The 20,575-nt window shown below is 40.2% G+C and overlaps 1 pseudogene; it reads right to left on the bottom strand.

Annotated features, from left to right (window-relative positions):
* Positions 1–129: 129 nt before the first annotated feature.
* Positions 130–16,374, bottom strand: LOC117248594 (uncharacterized; annotated as a pseudogene).
* Positions 16,375–20,575: the final 4,201 nt, after the last annotated feature.

Here is a 20,575-nt window from a genome sequence, read left to right as displayed (position 1 = left end):
CACACACACGAACAAACACTCACACACACACACTCCCACAAACACACACACTCCCACGTACACACACACACACACACACACACACACACACACACTCTTCGACTTCAGCTATGTCACAGAGAGTATCTCTCAGGCCTTTTGGCAGCCGAAACCTGACTAGAAAGCACAAGAGAGAAACACATAGCTGAGAGAAACACACCACTCCTTATTAACAGGACTAACCAGGTTCACAAAGAAAAAAAAAGTCGCAACTGTGTCTCACACACAAACACGTCGCTCACAAACTTCATTTCACTTCCATTTTGATATCAGACAATTTGATACTTTTTACAATCACTTTTTGGCACTTTTGCTTTGATATAAAAGGCTATAGAACACAACTTTGTGGATTTTGGGGGCATTCTGACATTTCTGTTGAGTAGTTAAAGGTCATTGGAATGCTGTTTTTGCACAATATTGCTATTTTTAATAATAACGATTCTTAAACAGTATTTTTCTTATTCCCTGCTGCACTACTGGTGAGTCACTTAAGTGCTTTGTCAAGATCAAGTTGCTGATCTACACGTCTGCTTTTAGTGCTCTTGTTGTGTGTGTAGCAGACTTTGCAAATCAATCAGCACTCATTATATCACACTAACATTTAACAACAATAAAAGCAGACATGATCATCATATTTCATGTAGCCATCTATCTACTCCCTGATTTTAATACCACAGTAATATGAATGTTAACCAGTGGCTGCCAGAAGGGAAGGAATAGAGCAAAAACATATTAGCTCACCTTGAAAAGCAGTGATTAAAAATCAGATGGTTCAGAAATGCTGACTTGTTCGTAAAAATAAAAATGCTATGATTACACCTACACTTATCAATTATACTTATATTTTGTTAAAATCCTAGGTTTAGGGGTTCGCTAAAATATATTCCCAAGATACATACAGTGGCATGCAAAAGTTTGGATACCCCTGGTCAAAATTTTGCTTACTGTAAGTATTTAAGTAAGTAGAAGATGACCTGGTTTCTAAAAGGCATAAAAATGAAAGATGACACATTTCTTCAATATTTTAAGCAAGATTACTTTTTTTTATCTTTCCAGTTTCAAAATAACAAAAAAGAAAAAGTGCCTGAAGCAAAAGTTTGGGCACCCTGCATGGTCAGTACTTAGTAGCGCCCCCTTGGCTAGTATCACAGCTTCTCAACACTTTTTGTAACCAGCTAAGAGTCTTTCAGTTCTTGTTTGGAGGATTTTCACCCATTCTTCCTGCAAAAGGCTTCGAATTCTGTGATATTATTGGGCTGTCTTGCATGCACTGCTCTTTTGAGGTCTATCCACAGATTTTCAATGATGTTTAGGTTGGGGGACTGTGAGGGCCATGGCAAAACCTTCAGCTTGTGCTTCTTGAGGTAGTCCAGTGTGGATTTGAAGGTGTGTTTAGGATCAGTGTCTTGTTGTAGAAGCCATCCTTTCTTTATTATTTTCAGCTTTTTTACAGATGGTGTGATGTTTGTTTCCAGATTTGCTGAAATTTAACTGAATCCATGCTTCCCTCTACCTGTGAATTGTTCCCTGTGCCACTGGCTGCAACACAAGCCCAAAGCATGATTGATCCATCCCTGTGTTTAACACTTAGACAGGTGTTCTTTTCATGAAAGTCTGCACCCTTTTTTTCTCCAAACATACCTTTGCTCATTGCATCCTAAAAGTTCTATTTTAACTTCATCAGTCCAGAGGACTTGATTCCAAAAAACATCAGGCTTGTTTAGATGTTCCTTTGCAAATTTACAAGCTGAACTTTGTGGTGAGGACACAGGAAAGGTCTCCTTTTGATGACATCTCCATGAAGGTCATATTAACACAGGTGTCGCTGCACAGTATAACAGTGCATCACCACTCCAGAGTCTGACAAATCTTCCTGCACGTCTTTTGCAGTCAAATGGGGGTTTTGATTTGCCTTTCTAACAGTCTTATGAGCAGCTCTCTCAGAAAGTTTTCTTGGTCTACCAGACCTCCACAGTTCTACTGGGAAACAGATACCTGAAAACACTTATGTTAACATGCTTTGTTCTTATAGCCTTCTCCTGCTTTGCAGGCATCAGTTATTTTAGTTTTCAGAGAGCTAGGCAGCTGTTCAGAGGAGCCAAGGTTTCAGGAGTCAGAGTATTTATAAAGCTCTGAAATTTGCATCACCTGGCCTTTCCTAATGATGATTGTGAACAAGCCATAGTCCTAACAAGCTAACTATGGTCTGAGACCCTGGTAAAAGTTCAAATGTCCTGGGGTGCCCAAACTTTTGCATGGTGCTTTCCTTTTTTTTTTTTAATTTTATTTTTTACACTCTAGTTTAGTTTTTAGTTTAGTTTTCTATTTGCACATAATGTTAAAAAACAGGCAGTATAAAATTTACAAGATTAAAAAGGAAATGTGCCGGAGAGGTTAGAAGCCACTAAAGGCTTATCAAAGAACCTCCCCTCAATTAAATCATACAATAAGGATAAGAAATAAACCAAACAAAACAAAACACAAAAGGGGGAAGGAAAGCAGAAGGAGAAGAAAGAGGAGGAAAGAGGAAGAAAAATGGTGATGATGGTGATAGGTTGTCCCAGAGAGATGGTCCTCTATAACTCAGTGAGAATTAAGCAAGGGAAGTCCGACAAAAATGTAAAAAGCGATGAATGTCTTTGGACTGTCTAGTGGAGTACGAGTGAATATCAGATGAAAAAATGAAAAAAATTTGAAAAACACTTGGTAAGTCGTGAGTTAAATGTATGAATTTATACATATGTGTTGAAAGGAAAGGCTTTCCTTACTTCCTTAGGTCTCAGAGCCAGTCAATAGCCAGCGATTTGGATCTTGTAGTTAATGACATTTCTGACTTCCAGAGGAGGTTTAAACCCCCTCTAGGCACTGTACACTGTTATAAATATACAGAGATGATAGACAAATCACTCTGTTGTCTTATGTGGAAAAGTATTCAGTCGTTCTTATCATTTTAGGTTTTCTAGAAGTGGTGTTGGTGAATATTCTCAGTCATCCATGTCATGGTAATCGTAAGTGCTATATCGTAGGCAACTGGACTTTCGTCTCTCATCCAAGAAGCTTCTTCAGTTCTAAATGACTGGTACAAAGTTGCAGGCTATAAACCTTGTGTGGGTGGGAACCCTTGCAGAGTCGTAGGGGTCACATGAGCTCTTAGTTTCAGAGTTGTTAAAGTCACAGTGGCCAGTGGCCACCATGAGTTGTTAGGGTCAGGTGGGACCAGGGGTGAATGGGTGTGAAGTCGTCTGGGGAGGGATCCCAAGACTGCATTGTAGGTGGGGGATAAGTAGTGTCGTAAGCCACTCCCTCTGTTTAACGATGTTTGTTCCAGCTTGACGTAGATCGCTTTTTTTACTCCTCTTTCAAACCATCTTTCCTCCCTGGCCAAGATGTGCACATTGCTGTCCTCAAAGGAGTGTCTCTTCTCCTATAGATGTAAGCGGACAGCCGAGTCTTGACCCGAGGAGCTGGCTCTCCTGTGCTGTGCCATGCGCTTGTGGAGTGGTTGTTTTGTCTCCCCAATGTATAAATCTGTGCATTCCACTGCACTGAACTGCATACACTACATTACTCTGCTTATATCTGGGTGTTTTGTCCTTGGGGTGGACAAGTTTCTGTCTCAGAGTGTTGCTGGGTTTAAAGCGCACAGGGATGTGGTGTTTGTTGAAAATCCTCCTGAGTTTCTCAGACACTTCTGCGACATAAAGAATGACAATGTTGTTACGTTTTTGTGTCTCTTCCTCTCTGTCTGCTCTGGGTCTTTTTGAGGTTTTTGCAAAGGAACATTTGAGATAGCCACAGGTTTTAAGTGCTTCCCTGATGTGTTTCTGTTCCTTCACCTTCCCCTCTGTTCTAGTGGGCACGTTTTCAGCCCGATGATTCAGTGTCCTGATAACTCCCAACTTGTGCTCCAGTGAGTGGTGAGAGTCAAACAGCAGGTATTGGTCCGTGTGTGTAGGTTTTCTGTACACCTCTATCTTTAGGTTCCTGTCCTCTTCAATGTGCACTGCACAGTCTAAGAAGGGTAGACTGTCTCCTCTGACATCCTCCCATGTGAATTTAATGTTGGGATCCACTGCGTTAATGTGTCCCGTGAAGGTTTCCACTTCCTCAGTCATGATTTTGACCCAGGTGTCGTCCACATACCTGAACCAGTGGCTAGGAGCAGTTCCTGTGAAGGTGGTCAGCGCTCTCTTCTCCACATCTTCCATGTAAAGACTGGCCACTAGGGGACACCCGTGAGCCCATAGCACAGCCATGCTTTTGTCGGTAGAAACCCTCGCTGTACTTGAAGTAGGTGGTGGTCAAACAAAGGTCCAGCAGGTCACAAATGTGGTCTGGGGTGAAGTTGGTCCTGAATGGAAGGGAGCTGTCTTGTAGCAGACATTTCCTCACTGTCTTAACTGCTTCTTTGGTGGGAATGCAAGTGAAAAGTGAAGTGACGTCATATGACTAAAAAAGCCACTGGTAGGATCACACCTTAGTGTTTGGTATGTGGCTGTGTCACTAAGCAGAGCAGTGATTTTGGCATGGTAATCCGCTGTCTTCAGCACCACTGTGCATCTCCCTTTATCTGCTGGCAAGATGGTGATGTTCCGGTCTTTCCTCAGTGATGCCAGGGCCTTCCTTTCCTCAATGGCGAGGTTGGAGGGTGATGTTTTCGCTTCAGTGAGAGCGGCTGATACCTTTAATCTCAGTTGTTCTGCCTCGGCTTATGTCTGGGTGTTTTGTCCTTGGGGTGGACACCCACACAAGGTTTATAGCCTGCAACTTCGTAGCAGTCATTTAGAATTGAAGAAGCTTCTTGGATGAGAGGCGAAACGTCTTCAAGAAAAGCAAGCAAGTCCAGTTGCCTACGATATAGCACTTACGGTTTTCTAGAAGTGTTTTTATATACAGTGAGCTCCTAAATCAGGCTGTTCTCATACATTTTTCAGATGTTTTCCTACGAAAAGTAATGCAACCAAATTGATACATATCCAACATATTTTGAAAGGCTGCAATCATGTGACATGTGAGGTACATCCTCACCATGTTTCTTTCCTAAACCTTACCTCCGAAACTTCACATTGATCACATAATTGTATGTTAAGGACATAATGTCATTTGTGGGATGCAAATTTGTAGGATATCATACGAACTGTTGTGCATGCATTTTTCGTAGGACTTCACCGTTCTATGAAAATACAGTAACTTAATAGACCTTTCTGTCTGTGTTGATTAGTTTTTCAGTTACTCTTTTTTTGGTAAGTGTCTGGACAAACCTTAGAAAAATGTGTTAAATGTTTATTTTCTGTGATATTGTTATCTACTTTCTTCTGACACAGTTTGGGGAAAAAACTACATGTACTAGAAATGGAACAAGAACAGCTGTCAATATACTCCTGGTATGCCTTGGATAGGTGATTTTTAGGTGAATGTAGGTGAATTTTATAGGAATTAAGTAATTTATTTGAGTGCTGCTTTCGTTTTTCATTTTATGGTAACTTACTTTATACTTCTACTCCATTACATTTCGGGAAATATTGCACTTTTTACTGCACTATAAATAACTGTAATAGAAAATGTGGTTTATAAAATGTAACATGCAGATTAAACTATCCTATTGTGGATTAAACTCCCCACCAGTTTATGAAGTAGGCTAGTTTATATTTGCTCTGGCTTAACCAACTACAACAGCAAAGTACTTCTTACATATTAACACATCAACAATAATGATTAAATTCCTGTTAATACTTATATACTTTTGGGTAAAATTTTGAAAGCAGGTCTTGTAATGGAGTAGCCTAGCCTATTTATTTTTGTGTTGTATTGCTTCTTTTAGCTTTACCTAAATGACTTGAATCCATCTTTGACCACGGAAAACTAACCAGTGACAAGACTGATACCACTCTCATGGCTGTAAAATAAATAAACTGGAGTTAGCTTAGAGCCACGCTAGATGTTTCCCCCGTTCCCAGTCTTTACACTAAGCTGTGGTAACCAGCGGCTGTTCATATTTATCACACAGAAATGAGCAGGGCATCAGTCTTGTCTTTTTCCTTTTCTTTCTTTCCTTATGTTTCCTATTTTTCAAATCAAGATTTTAATAACATAATGACCCTACTTGGTATGATGTATTGGTTCACAGAGTTCCACCTCCATAAACCACAACATCTCACTATAAAGCAAGGAATCTCTGTCTGTTTTCTGTGAGTCCTTTACATAGCTCTACTCTACTCTACTTCACAAACACAGGCTGTATTGCAGGGGATCCAAGGTTGTGCCTTTTCAAATTTGGTACAATTTGGGCACTTGACATGTTCTGTATTAATAAATTTTGAATAAACAAGCGAACAACACTCTGTGTAGCTGTGAGGGCAAAATGCAGATGTATGCAGGGCTCTGCAGAGAGCAGACTGTGAGTGGAGCATGAAATATTTCACCATCTATAGCCCTGTTTCCACTGAGCAGTACGGTACAGTTCAGTTCAATTTGGTACACTTTTTTTCTGTTTCCACTGTGAAAAGTTGGGGATAGCACCAATGGTACCGTTTTGGTCACCCTTTTATTAGGGTACTTGGCACACAGATCTGGTACTAAAAGGTGGAGTGAGAAACAATGCTGTCTGTTGACTGGTCAGTAGTTGATGGTCACTCTGCTCAGTGCTGAGTTGTGGCTTGATGTGGCTTATGTAACTACTGTTCATACCGTAGAGAGTTTTATTAGTAGACTTTAACTATAAAATGAAATGATGTAAAGAATGACTTAATTCACTGGGCTGACTGCCGGCAACATTTAACATGTAATGTTACTCAATGCATGAATTGATGACATGAATCAATCAGCACACCTTAAGTTTCACTGTGAAAACTTTGACCGTTACTTTAGTTTTTATATGAGATACACTTTTAGTAATGAGTGGATCTTTAAGTCTTTATATATATATATATCAATTTTGACAGGGCTATGTATGTGAACTGCATGTTTTCTAATCCTAACTTGGAGAAAAAAAGCGTGGCAGAGCATCGTCCCTGTGGGCTCCGGCAACACTAAACCCTAAGCTTGCCTGAGAAGGACTCAATGCACAAACCCGCTATTTTTAAATATCTATGTGTATGTCATCTTGCAACCCCATTCTGTAGATGATAAAACGAGGTGCAGACTTCCATCTCTGTTACCGGTAATGAGGAAATACACTGAGTGCTGGACAGAGCAGTGAGTGACAATGACCTCGCCCACATGAAAGAGTATTGTTTATGGTGGAAACGCTAGGGTCTAGGTACCCTGTATGAACGGTCACTTTTGGTTCCAAAGGTACCATCCTGAAAGTGTTTGGTGCAAACGGGGCTTACATTTCCTTGTGTTTCTGACTGTGAGTAGGTCTTTGGTGTTGTCTTTGCCATATTAACCTAAAACTAGGAGTGAAAGGTGGCTGGAACAGTCCAGTACTCCATACCACTAAAAGATTAATTGTGGGTGCACAGTACCCAGAAGAGGGGACAGCTGCTGCCTGACTAAGGCAGATTGGTAAAGTTGTGAATATGTATATACAATGTCAAATTTCTGGATCAATAATTCATAAGTGAAACACTGATAAAACACAAATGACACTTCTTTCCAACCAAGACAATGAACTACATTTCATTAAAATGATCTGTCCTCCAAGCTGGACAGTTAACGTTGCTATACTGTATGGGTGTGTTCCGAATTTCATACTTTTTCTTTTTACTTTTACTAGGTACTTAGGCCCTTAGTAGGCCCTTAAAAAGTATGTACTGTTGCATGCAGTATGCACATGATCGAGACATACTACTTACTTACCATGGTGATAAAACATATGCTACTTATTGAGTTCACCAGAGATGGAGATCAACCTGGAGAGCTCTGCTGTTGTTAATTTGCATTGTGTCTAGTTTAACTTCAAAGTTTTTACTGCATAGATTGTAGATTCTAACATTTAATATTTGCAACAGTGAAATTACATCTGCATTTCTCTGTTATTGTTATTTTTATAGTTATGTTCATTTTGTTGTTTGTAATATTTATGAGAATTTTGTTCACTTAAACAATTAATATTCCTATCATTATTGTTGGACTAGTCATCAGTTACTTGAATGTGCTGTCATCCATCATTGCAACTTCTGACAGCTCGTACACTAATGTTTTATAATTCAAAACAAACCATTAACTATATTCGTCTAATTTCAAAAATAATATTTTAACAGTTTTGTCAACTCTTAAATTATTTTGTGGCCCTTACAACATTTAAATAAACAATTTGCTATACATGATGTCAAGTGTTTCTTATTCTCATTCTCATTCAACATTTCTCTGTCAAGTAAATGTGGTAGTATAATTTTCCCCTCTGAAGTATAAGAAGAAGTACACAGTAGGTAAGGCGTATATCATTGAGTTGCATATGTTTAAGTGCTTTGGTAGCCTTTTGTAACTTACGTTGGGGGTACCATGAGTAAAAATAGCAACATGATTCATTTTTTTCATATCTAAACATCAAAATGATTCTATAGTTGTTTGAACCGGTGTGTTGCTCAGGACCCAAAGAAGCACAGTACTGAGTGTGAAGTTGTTGGGATGAGTGTAGTGGCACTACCACAGCCAAACAGTTATAGTTCCTGTTCTGAACAGGCAGGTCTTGAACGGGCGCTGCACTAGTGAAGGCTAATGATAAAATTAAATTAAATTCTTAGATTAAATTCTTCATAATTAACACTTTTACTTTTGTAACTTTAAATACACTTGGCTAATTATAATGTACTTTGATGTATTTTTACATAGAGCTGTTGTTCCTTTCACTTAAGTAAATCATCTGTATTGGATTTCTTTGATCTAATTTGGGTGGTCTGTGTTTCAACAGGATTTCAGTCTGATGTCATCAGCAAGAAAATACAGGGGGAAAAAACTCCTGGCAATCTAATGCAATAAATACCAGCCTATGTTGGTGATGTTAATAAAGTACCATTTTTGCTCTGTCAGAGATGTGTCAATTAAACCCTGTGGTAACTTTTCGGATGATAATTTACAATGTTGGTGAACTGGATTTGCTTTGTTGCAAGGGCCCTCACATGCCAGGCCAACGGTCGGCTGTTGGTCAATGTTGGTTGAATGTGTTCATCATGTTGAATCAGTGTCTGAGATGGCAGAGCCCATCGGTAAATGAAATCAGTCTGATTGGCAGTTCAGCTCAGTGCACGTGAAGAGAAATGGAAGTGAGTAAAGTAAACAAAGTGCTAAAGTCAATGGGAAGTGAGGTCGAAACAAACTTGTTTATAAAGTAAGATTTATATCAGCAGAAATGGTTTGTAATTGTTTGTGTTATATGTCACTAGCACACAGGAAATATGCTTTGTTCTTTAACATTGGGTTGTGTTGTTAATGTGCTAACTGGCTAACTGGCATCTTGAATCCGTCCTGTAAGTCGTCAGGTTTCCCTTTTTGAATGATAAACATAGACTGCTGGTGTGGAGAGTTGTTTACTCTCACGCTAGTTGGCCATTGGCAGTAGTCTTTGTGGTGTGTTCAGTGTAACTTTTTGCGCCATAGGTGGCATGAGACCACTAGCTGTTTGATGTCAGCTTGGTGTGTCTGGACCTTAGGGCATTTCAGTTATTTTAAATATGATATTACTTTAATATTCTCCTTACTAAGAAACATACCAAAATATGCAGCATGAGTCACTGCCAAACCCATTTAACCAATTAATACAATGCGATGACTGTGTGTAGGAGAGATCCAGAAGGGTGTTGCCAGTATAAGACAATAGGTGAACGATGAGCAATAGAAACCTGACTAACGAAGAGAAGAGGAGTGCGTTGACATGCGAGAGTCCCACTTTAATGTTGAGCAACCTTTTCTTGCACAATGATTCCTTAATGAAGGACGTCCAAAATAAAAGCTATTCACTCCCTCATGGAAAAGAGCTTTCATTCTAATCACAGCTACAACTTATCGGCTACAAAGGAGGCTCGGGTTAAGGTAAATGTCAGTTAGCAGCATATGTCAGCCATAAAGGGAGTTTATCATCAGCATTTTGAGATGTGACTTTTCAGCTTGAAACATCCTCCATAGGATTCTGTGGACAAAATGCAGGCAGACCCACCTAAAATACAAATGAATAAAGCGTCACTCCAGTTAGTGTCACTTCAGTAAAGTTGTGGGACTCACAGGAGACAAAACATTAAAAAAGAAGGGTCAAATCAGAGCAGCAGAGGCCAAGTCTCTGCAAACACTGGATCCTACATTTCCCATGATGAAACCAATTACTTTTCTTGGCAGGGTTATTTTATTACCAGGGTTGCTTTTTTTCATTACTAGGGTTATTTTCTCAGATTTTACTTAGGTGAAGAGTGAGCTGAGCCAGAAGACAAAGCTTTCGATTTACTGGTCTATCTATGTCCCAACCCTCTTCTATGGTCACAAGCTTTGGGTATCGACTGAAAGAATGAGATCTTGGATACAAGTGGCTGAAATAAGTTTCCTCTAAAGGGTGGCTGGGCTCAGCCTTAGAGATAGGGTAAGGATCTCAGACATCTGAAGGGAGCTCGTAGTACAGCCAGTGCTCCTTCGAAAAGGGCCAGTTGAGGTGGTTCAGGCATCTGATCAGGTGGTAGGAGGCCCCGGGGTAGACCCAGAACAGCTGGAGGGATCATATATCCCGTCTGGCCTGGGAATGCCTCAGGAAAGCAGAGCTAGATAGCGTTGCTGGGGATAGAGACATCTGGAATACTTTGCTCAGCCTGCTGGCCCCTGACCCAGCCCCAGATAAGCAGTTAAAAAATGGATGGATGGAATATGTTTCCATGCCGTTACTACGTGAATTAAAACATAGTATAAAGATATTATTTAACACGTAAAGGTTCTGTATGGAACTTTTAACATGTATGAATCTTTTTTTTCTTTTGCCAGTGACTGAACAGTTTGTAATGTACTTGAAAACAGAGACCATCCCTGACTTTGTTGACTGCCTATGACTGCTTGTGGGTGGACTAATTGCTACGTAAAGGACTCTGGACAAATTTTGCGCGCTACCGAGTGCACAACACTAGCTAACATTAGCTCAAAAATGGAGTCTGCTAACATCAACAAATGTCCACACATGTTATGTTTCCATTATATATATTTTGTAGTGGTGGCCCAGCAGAAACGGACCTTCACTAAGTGACCTAGCAACTTAAATTCTACCTGCCAGCCTAATCCCGGACTACCCTCTCAACCACCCCAAGACCCTGCCAGATCAGCAAACTTTCTGTTGCTGTCATTACATGGGTTAAAGCCCTGACACACCAAGCCATTGCCCTGCCAACATTTGTATGCTGGGCCCATGTGGGTGGTAAACAGGCTGAAAAATGGGCCATATATGTGATCATTCATGGGTTACATATTGGCCCCACACCTATTGCCCACATGGGTGGGTTTAACAAAGGGGGTCCCAAATGAGACATTTTGGGGCCCATACCTATTTGGTACCCAGGTAGCCCTAGCATTATCACGTGGGGCCCACTTGAGTAAAGTCATCAATGTGGGCAGTTGGGATGGGGCCAGTAGGGAATCCATGAATCCGGGGCGCTCCATGGTGTGCGACTCGAGTAGCCTACCAGTTGTTGTTTGCTGTCTTATATTTTTACATATTTTTTTGGAAAAATTCAATTTAGTGCAATTTTAATCAGACTGGCATGTTCAGGCCCGGAGTGGCTAATCGGAAGGACTGGGACAATTTGGATGTGACGTTTGGGCCACAAGGGCCGGTGTTCAGTTATTTCTTTTATTGGGCCGGTGTTCAGTCATGGCACTGGGTATCACGAATGCTGCTACCGCTGTCCCTGGGCCACCTCCACTGGCAACTTTTGGCAATTTTTTTTTTTTTTTTTTTTTGCAGAAGCACCCTCACGTGTGTGTGCATGAGGGCGTTAAGATGTAGCGTCTTTTGCACGCACAAACCCATTACTTTCAATGTAGACGCGTGTCATGTAGGCTCACAACCCAAAGCGATGCCGTAGCGGCGCGCATTCGGTGGGATGGGCTTGTTTTTTCGTCTGGTGCACAGGTCCACGGACCTGCTTCTCCCTCCGGTTTTGTGTCAGATCCCAGTCCCCGCTTGGGCTGTGTCTCTCCTACTGCTTCCCACGGAGCTCTGCCCCGTTTTAAAGGCGAAGGAGGCCCGTATGTGGAAAGACGTCTCCTCCGAGATGTAGAATGTGTATTATAGAAGAGAAACACACATTCCAGGGCCACTGACTTGTATCATCAGAACAGACATGTCCTGTGATTTTCAGCCTCCTTTCATATTTAATAGAGGGGGGACAATACCTGACTAATATTCTCAGCTGTCAGGATGTGCCTGCTGTAAAGGGTAAATATAATCATAAGGCCCGTTTCCACTGAAGAAGTTCCTGGTACTGTTTGGGGGGCAGGAACTACTACAGGAACGTCCTCTCGCTCGGCCCTCTCAACCGCCGTGTCTCCACTGAGAGAGCGGAGTAGGAGGAAGGTTCCTGTAAAGTTACCGGGCTCTGTATGTGATGTAATCGTTGCGCGACCATTTTAACCGGGGCGATGTAGTGGTGTAGGGACGCTGTTAGCTGTTAGCCGTTAGCGGTGTCTGTAATAACTCACTAAACTCACAAAGTGGCCCGTGAAAAAAATATTTTTTCCACCGGATGCCTTAGTTACAACATGATTGAGCTAACTGGAGTAGTTTCATGTCGTTTCTGACAATGGGAGGCTTTTAACAGATGACGTCCTGATGTTAGCTTTGCTGCTGCTGTTAGCTGTCCCTGTCAGCTGCAGCCACTGATGCTTTCTAGACATCGTGATTTCCCAAAACTGAATAAATACCACACATAGCAACACAAAACTGCTTTGCTAGCTCAATCATGTTGTAACTAAGATATCCGCCGGAAAAAATATGTTTTTCACGGACCGGTTATTGAGTTTGTTTACATGGCGGTGGAAGCTGTGAACGAGCTAACCCTTGTCTGCTGAGTTTTAAAAATGCCGGCTATTTTGTTGCTTTCTGTTGTCGTCACATTCCGCCTTGAGTATATCCAATCAGCACCAAGTAAACCCCAAGCCCCAGTCAGGAGTTTCTTGGGGCCATTCTGAGTACCTACTATCTAAAAGTACAGTTGTCAAGATGCCCCCCGCCACAGGCCTTTGCCACCTTGGTCTCGAAAAAACCCAGGGAAAACCCTGAGAGACAGTGTTATTGCAACACTTTTTATTTTATTTTTTATTTTCTCAAATTTAATATTTAATATTTTTATTTATTCTTTTATTTCATTTTTAAGGTTTGGATATCTGTGAACACTCATTTGAACAGAATATAGGTTCTGATATTGTTGAAAAAGATGTTGTGTTGTAAAGAATAATGTTGGAGATGTGCACTCATGTTGAAATAAATCTACATTGTGAAGCACCCCTTGCACTGAATTGAAAATATTTTAGAAAAATACACTGAATTACAAGGCTTTAGAGAACAGTGCGCTATTGTAGACTTAACATGTAAGGTTATAATAGGTCGTGATCTTAAGTGGGCCGTTCTGAGGCATTAAACTCCAGGGCTGAAAATGAGTCCCACTCCGGCCCTGGACAATACATGTATTTTAAAAGTCCAGTTGTAGTCGGACTAACACAATAAATCAGTTTTTCTGATGTCATGTAAACATACTGAGTGATTTGTAGAAATGCCCCACTGGGATTTTTGAGAACAGAACTGTAGCTGTATCCTGCTACCTGCAAGTACTGCTAAATGTTAGTTTAACAAAACAAAAAACAAAAAACAAACAACAAAAAAAAAAAACAATAGAAAAAACTGTTTATGCATAGAATAGCCACATGTTCATGTCTGTTACTGGCAAATCCAGCAAAATAAATACCTTGAAGATTAAGGCACTTGATCACATTGATGCAAAACCCATATTAAAAATCAAATACTGCTATGAAGCAGTCCTGTTTATTGGTTTGCAATATTGCGTTCAATTGCCCATTACAACCACAGATACTGTAGGCCTTTTAAAATAATAACTAAGACAGTATAAATTATTTGAATTTTCTGACAATTAGAAATGTATACAGTAGCATGCAAAGTTTGGGTGCACCAGGTCAAAATTTTGTTTACTGTGAATAATCAAGTGAGTAGAAGATGAACTGATCTCCAAAAGGTATGAAGTTAAAGATGAAACATGCTTTTCAACATTTTAAGCAAAATAAATGTATTATTTTTGTTTTGTACAATTTTAGAGTGAAAAAAGGAAAGAAGCACCATGCAAAAAATTTGGGCACCCCAGGACATTTGAGCTCTCAGATAACTTTTACCAGGGTCATAGACCATAATTAGCTTGTCTGGACTATGGCTTGTTCCCAGTCATCCTTAGGAAAGGCGAGGTGATGCAAATTTCAGAGCTTTATAAATACTCTGACTCCTGAAACCTTGTCCCAACAATCAGCAGCCATGGGCTCCTCTAAACAGCTGCCTAGCTCTCTGAAAACAAAAATAACTGATGCCCACAAAGCAGGAGAAGGCTATAAGAACATTGCAAAGTGTTTTCAGGTAGCTGTTTTCTCATTTTGTAATGTAATTAAGAAATGGCAGTTAACAGGAACTGTGGAGGTCAAGTTGAGGTCTGGAAGACCAAGAAAACATTCTAAGAGAGCTAGGATAGGATTGTTTGAAAGACAAATCAAAACCCCCATTTGACTGCAAAAGACCTGCAGGAAGATTTAGCAGACTCTGGAGTGGTGGTGCACCGTTCTACTGTACAACTGTGACCATGGGCGTTGCGGACGCGGGGTACGCGTGGGACATGTCCCCTGCACTTCCCGTATCTGTGCCCCCTGCACTTTTTTTTACAGCTGTTCAAATCGTTTTTAACATGTGGTAACGTGTTTAACCGAGCTGTCTTTATACACAACATGAGTAGGCGGTGCCAGGCAAGATGTGTGCTGCTGGGCAGTGTTGCTGTGTGTTAACTATGTTCAGCAAACCAGCCAGCAAGAAGAAAAAACCTTGCACAGTTTCTTCCAAACAAACCGTGTAAGTTGAGTAATGCTGTTGCAGTTAGATAATGTTAGCTAAATGATGACTAATTAATAGATGCCAATATATCAAGTTAAGCTCGTTAACAAGAATACTTATGTTATTGTTACCTATGTTAAATCGCTTGCTAGCTAGTTTCATGCTAAGAATAAACCCACTCCTCCTTAATTTCTGCGCAGAACTTGTGCTCACTCTTGCTTTGCACATATTTTTTTTAAATTTTTCTTTATTGCCAAAATATCTATAACATAAAAGTGAAGTTGCTTTGCACATTTATTATCTATATTATTGCAATAGATAGAAGAGGCACAGGGAGAAACCAGGCAGGTATTTGGTACTTAATTATCTGGCTACTTACCCTGTAGATGCTCGAGGGTCATTCTGTGTCAACTCAACCAGAGTTTGGCAGCTAAAACTTTAGATTTTGATAGTATATAATTTTAAAGAACTAAAGTTGGTCCCTGGTGTTGTACTGTGGCTGTTTGTGGTTATGTAGTTCTTTAGCCGCTAAGGTGGTGCAATTGAAGGCGAGAGGATGATAAATCACTCAATAGACCTCTGAACAATTTGTCCCCCTCACTTCTGGAATGATGGCTGCGCCCCTGGCTGTGACACCAGTAGAAATATGACCTTCATGGAGATGTCATCAAAAGGAGACATTTCCTGTGTCCTCACCACAAAATTCAGCTTGTAAATTTGCAAAGGAACATCTAAACAAGCCTGATGTTTTTTGGAATCAAGTCCTGATGAAGTTAAAATAGAACTTTTTGGATGCAATGAGCAAAGGTATGTTTGAAGAAAAAAAGGGTGCAGACTTTCATGAAAAGAACACCTGTCTAAGTGTTAAACACAGGGATGGATCAATCATGCTTTGGGCTTGTGTTGCAGCCAGTGGCACGGGGAACATTTTACTGGTAGAGGGAAGCATTACAAGTCTGAGGAAGAGCCTGCGTTGCTCGAAACGTCACTTGACAGAAAACAAATGGATTAATGGGAGCTCTATCAGTGTGTGGATCATCTTTTTCCTTTTTTGATGCATGTTATAAGTTTATGATCCAGCACCTTTCAATATTTGGGATGTGCGTGTTATTATCTTTTTTCAGAGGGAAGAATGGATTCAGTTAAATTCCAGCAAAGTCTGGAAACAAACATCACATCATCTGTAAAAAGCTGAAGATAAATAAAGAATGGCTTCTACAACAAGACAGTGATCCTAAACACACCTCGAAATCCACAATGGACTTCCTCAAGAGGCTCAAGCTGAAGGTTTTCCCGTGGTCCTCACAGTCCCCTGACCTAAGCATCATTCAAAAACCGGTGGATAGACCTCAAAAAGGCAGTGCGTGCAAGACGGCCCAAGAATCTCACAGAGCCAGAAGCCTTTTGCAGGAAGAATGGGTGAAAATCCTTCACACAAGAATCAAAAGACTCAAAAAGCATTCAGAAGCTGGGACACTTGCCAAAGGGGGCACTACTAAGTACTGACCATGCAGGGTGCCCAAACATTTACTTCAGGTCCTTTTCCTTTTTTGTTATTTTGAAACTGTAAAAGACTGAAATTAAAATGTAACCTTGCTTAAAATATTGAAGAAATGTGTCATCTTCAACTTTTGACCAGGGGTACCCAAACTTTTGTATGCCACTGTGTGTATATTGTTTTTTTTTGGTTGTTTTTGTTGTTGTTGTTTGTGTTTAAAAAAAACCTGATGGAATTCTACAGTTCAGGGATGTCCTAAATGTCACATAGGACAGGTTGCAGCTGTAAGGGTGTGTGGATGAAGCTTTGTCAGAATCCTATTTGCATGTGTATGACCACATGAGCTTTAATAGGGAAATGAATTTGAGGAATTTGTAGGTTCAGTTTCTGTCCTACTAGATCCCCAGGCAAATGACTTGCTCAGATCAGAGGAATGTATCACTACAACATGCAGATTGTCAGGACTGATAGGAGCTAAATAGGTGACATACCAGCTCTAGATAAAGAGAATCTCTGAAGCCTCTAGATGTAGAGGACTCTGATTTATCAAATTGGTTTAATTGTCACATTTGTAGCCATTAGTTCAGATGGTATTCAGTAACCTATCCTGCATCACAAAATGTGATGGCCCTATTTTTTATACAATAACTACAAATTTGTCTAACTTGTGCAAAATTGCTGCCACAGTCATCATCACCTTCTCAGCACAGCACACGTCTTCTCTTGCAAATGTGTTAACACTTATCATTTCACACATCATTCACACCCCTTTCCAAAACATTTAACACTATCTAAAAGAAAAACCCCAGACTCTATTGGAATAACTGTGTTAAACTTGCTTTACTTTTTGGCACATATGCACTATAGCTTTGTAAAGTAACACCAAATGGTACAGGCATATACCACATCATGATGAAACTGGTTCATATTGACAGCTGTATGAATACATTAACTTGACCACAAGTTGTGCAGTTTGATGGATACATTTGCTTTAGTTGCATGTTTTCAATGTTTTGTGAATGTGAGGACATTTTTCAAACTAAATGTATCATTTTGACCAGAGACTTTCCATTTAGGCCTGTTTTTAAACTGTTATGAAAACATAACTTCTGAATGGACAAATGTCTTCCAGCAAATGAGAAAAAATGTAAAAGGTCTAAACACTTTTGCCTTCCAACATATTGTACAAGCTATTTATTTATTTATTTATTTATTGTTTTTTCAAGCCTAACCTAGTACTTGTGCCCTCAGGACACCTCTGGCCACAATTTGTATTCAAGGTTAAGGTTTACTAAGCTTAGTTCGAGCACTGGTTGTGCTTTACCCCACTTTTACTGTATTTTTTAACAAAAATCTTTTAATTTTGGATTAAAACTGTAACATTTATTTTTGTTTTATATACATTTCCAATGAGATTAGATTTTTGACCAATGCTCTGTTGCATGTGTCATATTTCAAACAGAAAATTAAATCAACTTCTCCCAAAATTCAGTAGAAACTGCATTGCACCATGATCTGTTGGAGATGGACCACTGATCCAAATGTAGCTGATATATCCTTTGGAGAAGTTTACACCAAGGACACTGCATAAGGAAGTTTAACTTCATTAGATTTCATTCATTCATTCATTCATTCATCTTCTAACCGCTTCATCCTCTTGAGGGTCGCGGGGGGGCTGGAGCCTATCCCAGCTGACATCGGGCGAGAGGCAGGGTACACCCTGGACAGGTCGCCAGACTATCGCAGGGCTGACACATAGAGACAGACAACCATTCATGCTCACATTCACACCTACGGACAATTTAGAGTTATCAATTAACCTAATCCCCAGTCTGCATGTCTTTGGACTGTGGGAAGAAGCCGGAGTGCCCGGGGAGAACCCACGCTGACACGGGGAGAACATGCAAACTCTTGCAGTGAGGCGACAGTGCTAACCACTACACTACTGTGCCGCCTTCATTAGATTTATTAAAAAAAATAAAATAAATATGACAGTCAAGTTTCTCTTACAATTTACACCCATGTCTGTGAAAACAAGGATGCTTTATACACATCTTCCCCCTGGCAGCACAGAAGATCTATACAATCAGCACAGTTTCAAGGTGGACACCCTAATCTTGGGTGATTAGAGTCATCAATTCACTATCTGACCAAATGTCTTCCCTTCTGTTCCTGAGATATGATGTTGAACAGCCAGAAAAGTTTTTTATGCAGAACATTATGATGTCAGTGAAGCTGACCTTTGACCTTTTGGATATAACATGTCATCATTTCATTATTTTATCCCATTAGACATTTGTGTGAAGTTTTGTCATAATTGGCATATGAATTCCTGCATTATGGCCAAAAACATGTTTTGGGAGGTCACAGTGACCCTTGACCTTTGACCACAAAATTCTAGTTTCAGTTCAGTCCAAGTGGACGTTTGGGTAAAAAAATGAAATAAATTCCCTTCAGGTGTTCTTGAAAAAATCTAATCAGTACATCACTGAGTCAAGTCAATGTTTGTGCCAAATTTGAAGAAATTCCCTTGAAGCGTTCTTGAGATATCATGCTCACAAGGATAGGACATGGACGAACGAACGGAAAATATATTGCCTCCAGCCACTGCTATTGCCGTTGTGGAGGCATAAAATAAAATAAAAATTACAGCTGTTTTCCAGCTGTAATAGTATTTTGTAAATTATTCATCCAAAAACAGTTCCTGTAAAAACTCCCAACTGTTGCAACATTACAAAATGCCATTACACGACAGACACTTTTATACACAACAAACATCTCCATCCCTCCCAAACAGCTAAGTGAACAACTACAGTAACAAATTATATTTTCAACAACTAATCCATCTTACTTTTGTGCTGTTTTTTCAAAGATCACCCTGATCAAGATAAAAACTTTTCAAGATTACCAAATCCAGATAACCAGCGCTCTAAATGGAACTGCACATCACAATGTAGGAGACTAGCTGTTTATGTAAGACCAACAGGTTAGAGCCAGCATAGAGTACTTTAAGGGAATTTTGTGTTTTACTCCCAGCAGCTGGATCTGCCTGCATGAGCACTGTCTTACCAAGACCTGCATCAAGAGCTAGAACAGACACTGAGAGTGCAGCTTATAATATGACATCTGTGATGTGTGTAAATATACAGACAACTATGATGGAAGCTACTGAAGTAGCTGAGATTATAAACGCCCAGCAAAATATCTCATATAAAACATCTACTTCTGAAAACTTATTTTTCTAATATCAATTGAGACTGATTGCTAAAGCTCCAGACTGTCAGCATTACCCTTAGATTTACACTTGAGATCATCTTGGATTCGGTGACATTCATAGCTAGATTTACTTGGATTTACTGTTGAATGACCAAAAAGTTAGAGCACATTGTGGGTGAGGGGTTGGTGGTGACTTTGTTGGTACACGTCTGTTAGCCAACGGCTGCTTTTCTGAAAATCAGAGAGAAGGGAAAAAAACATGGCTCCTCAGTTCCACATCATGTCCAAACTTGTGCTTTTTAATGAATACCTGTGGAAGAGTGTGGAGCAGGCTGGGGTCTGTAAAACAAAGATGCACACATCAACGCACAGACACACATGCCTCCTCTACTGTTACAACAGCACTAATATTCTGTTTGCGTCAGTCAACTTAATGAGTATGTTGGAGGCTTTGCAGCAGAGGATTTTGTTGTCCAGCCAGTAAACAGCATTCCCCTCATAGCTGGCCTTCTTCTTAGCGCAAAGTAAAATGTATCATTTATCAGAGCTGCAGCTTGCTGGAGGGGTGGATGGATGGGGGCTGTGCATACGTGTCAATTATGGGCGGATTCCTCAACTATGGCACTGTGTTTTGCTCTCAAGTGTAAATGACAAAGCCTTTTGATTTCACTACTGCTCTGTTTTACATATCTGACTGCCCTTTTCTCTCTCTCTCTCTCTCTCTCTCTCCCTTTTCTTTTAGTCTGTCATGGCAAAACATGATTTCCCAGAGAAGAAACTGAAGTGATTAGAACTAGAGGCTATGACATAAA

This window comes from Epinephelus lanceolatus, chromosome 17 (genome assembly GCF_041903045.1).
Source record: "Epinephelus lanceolatus isolate andai-2023 chromosome 17, ASM4190304v1, whole genome shotgun sequence".
Taxonomy (NCBI): Eukaryota; Metazoa; Chordata; class Actinopteri; order Perciformes; family Serranidae; genus Epinephelus; species Epinephelus lanceolatus.
This window is presented reverse-complemented; position numbering and strand designations above follow the sequence as displayed.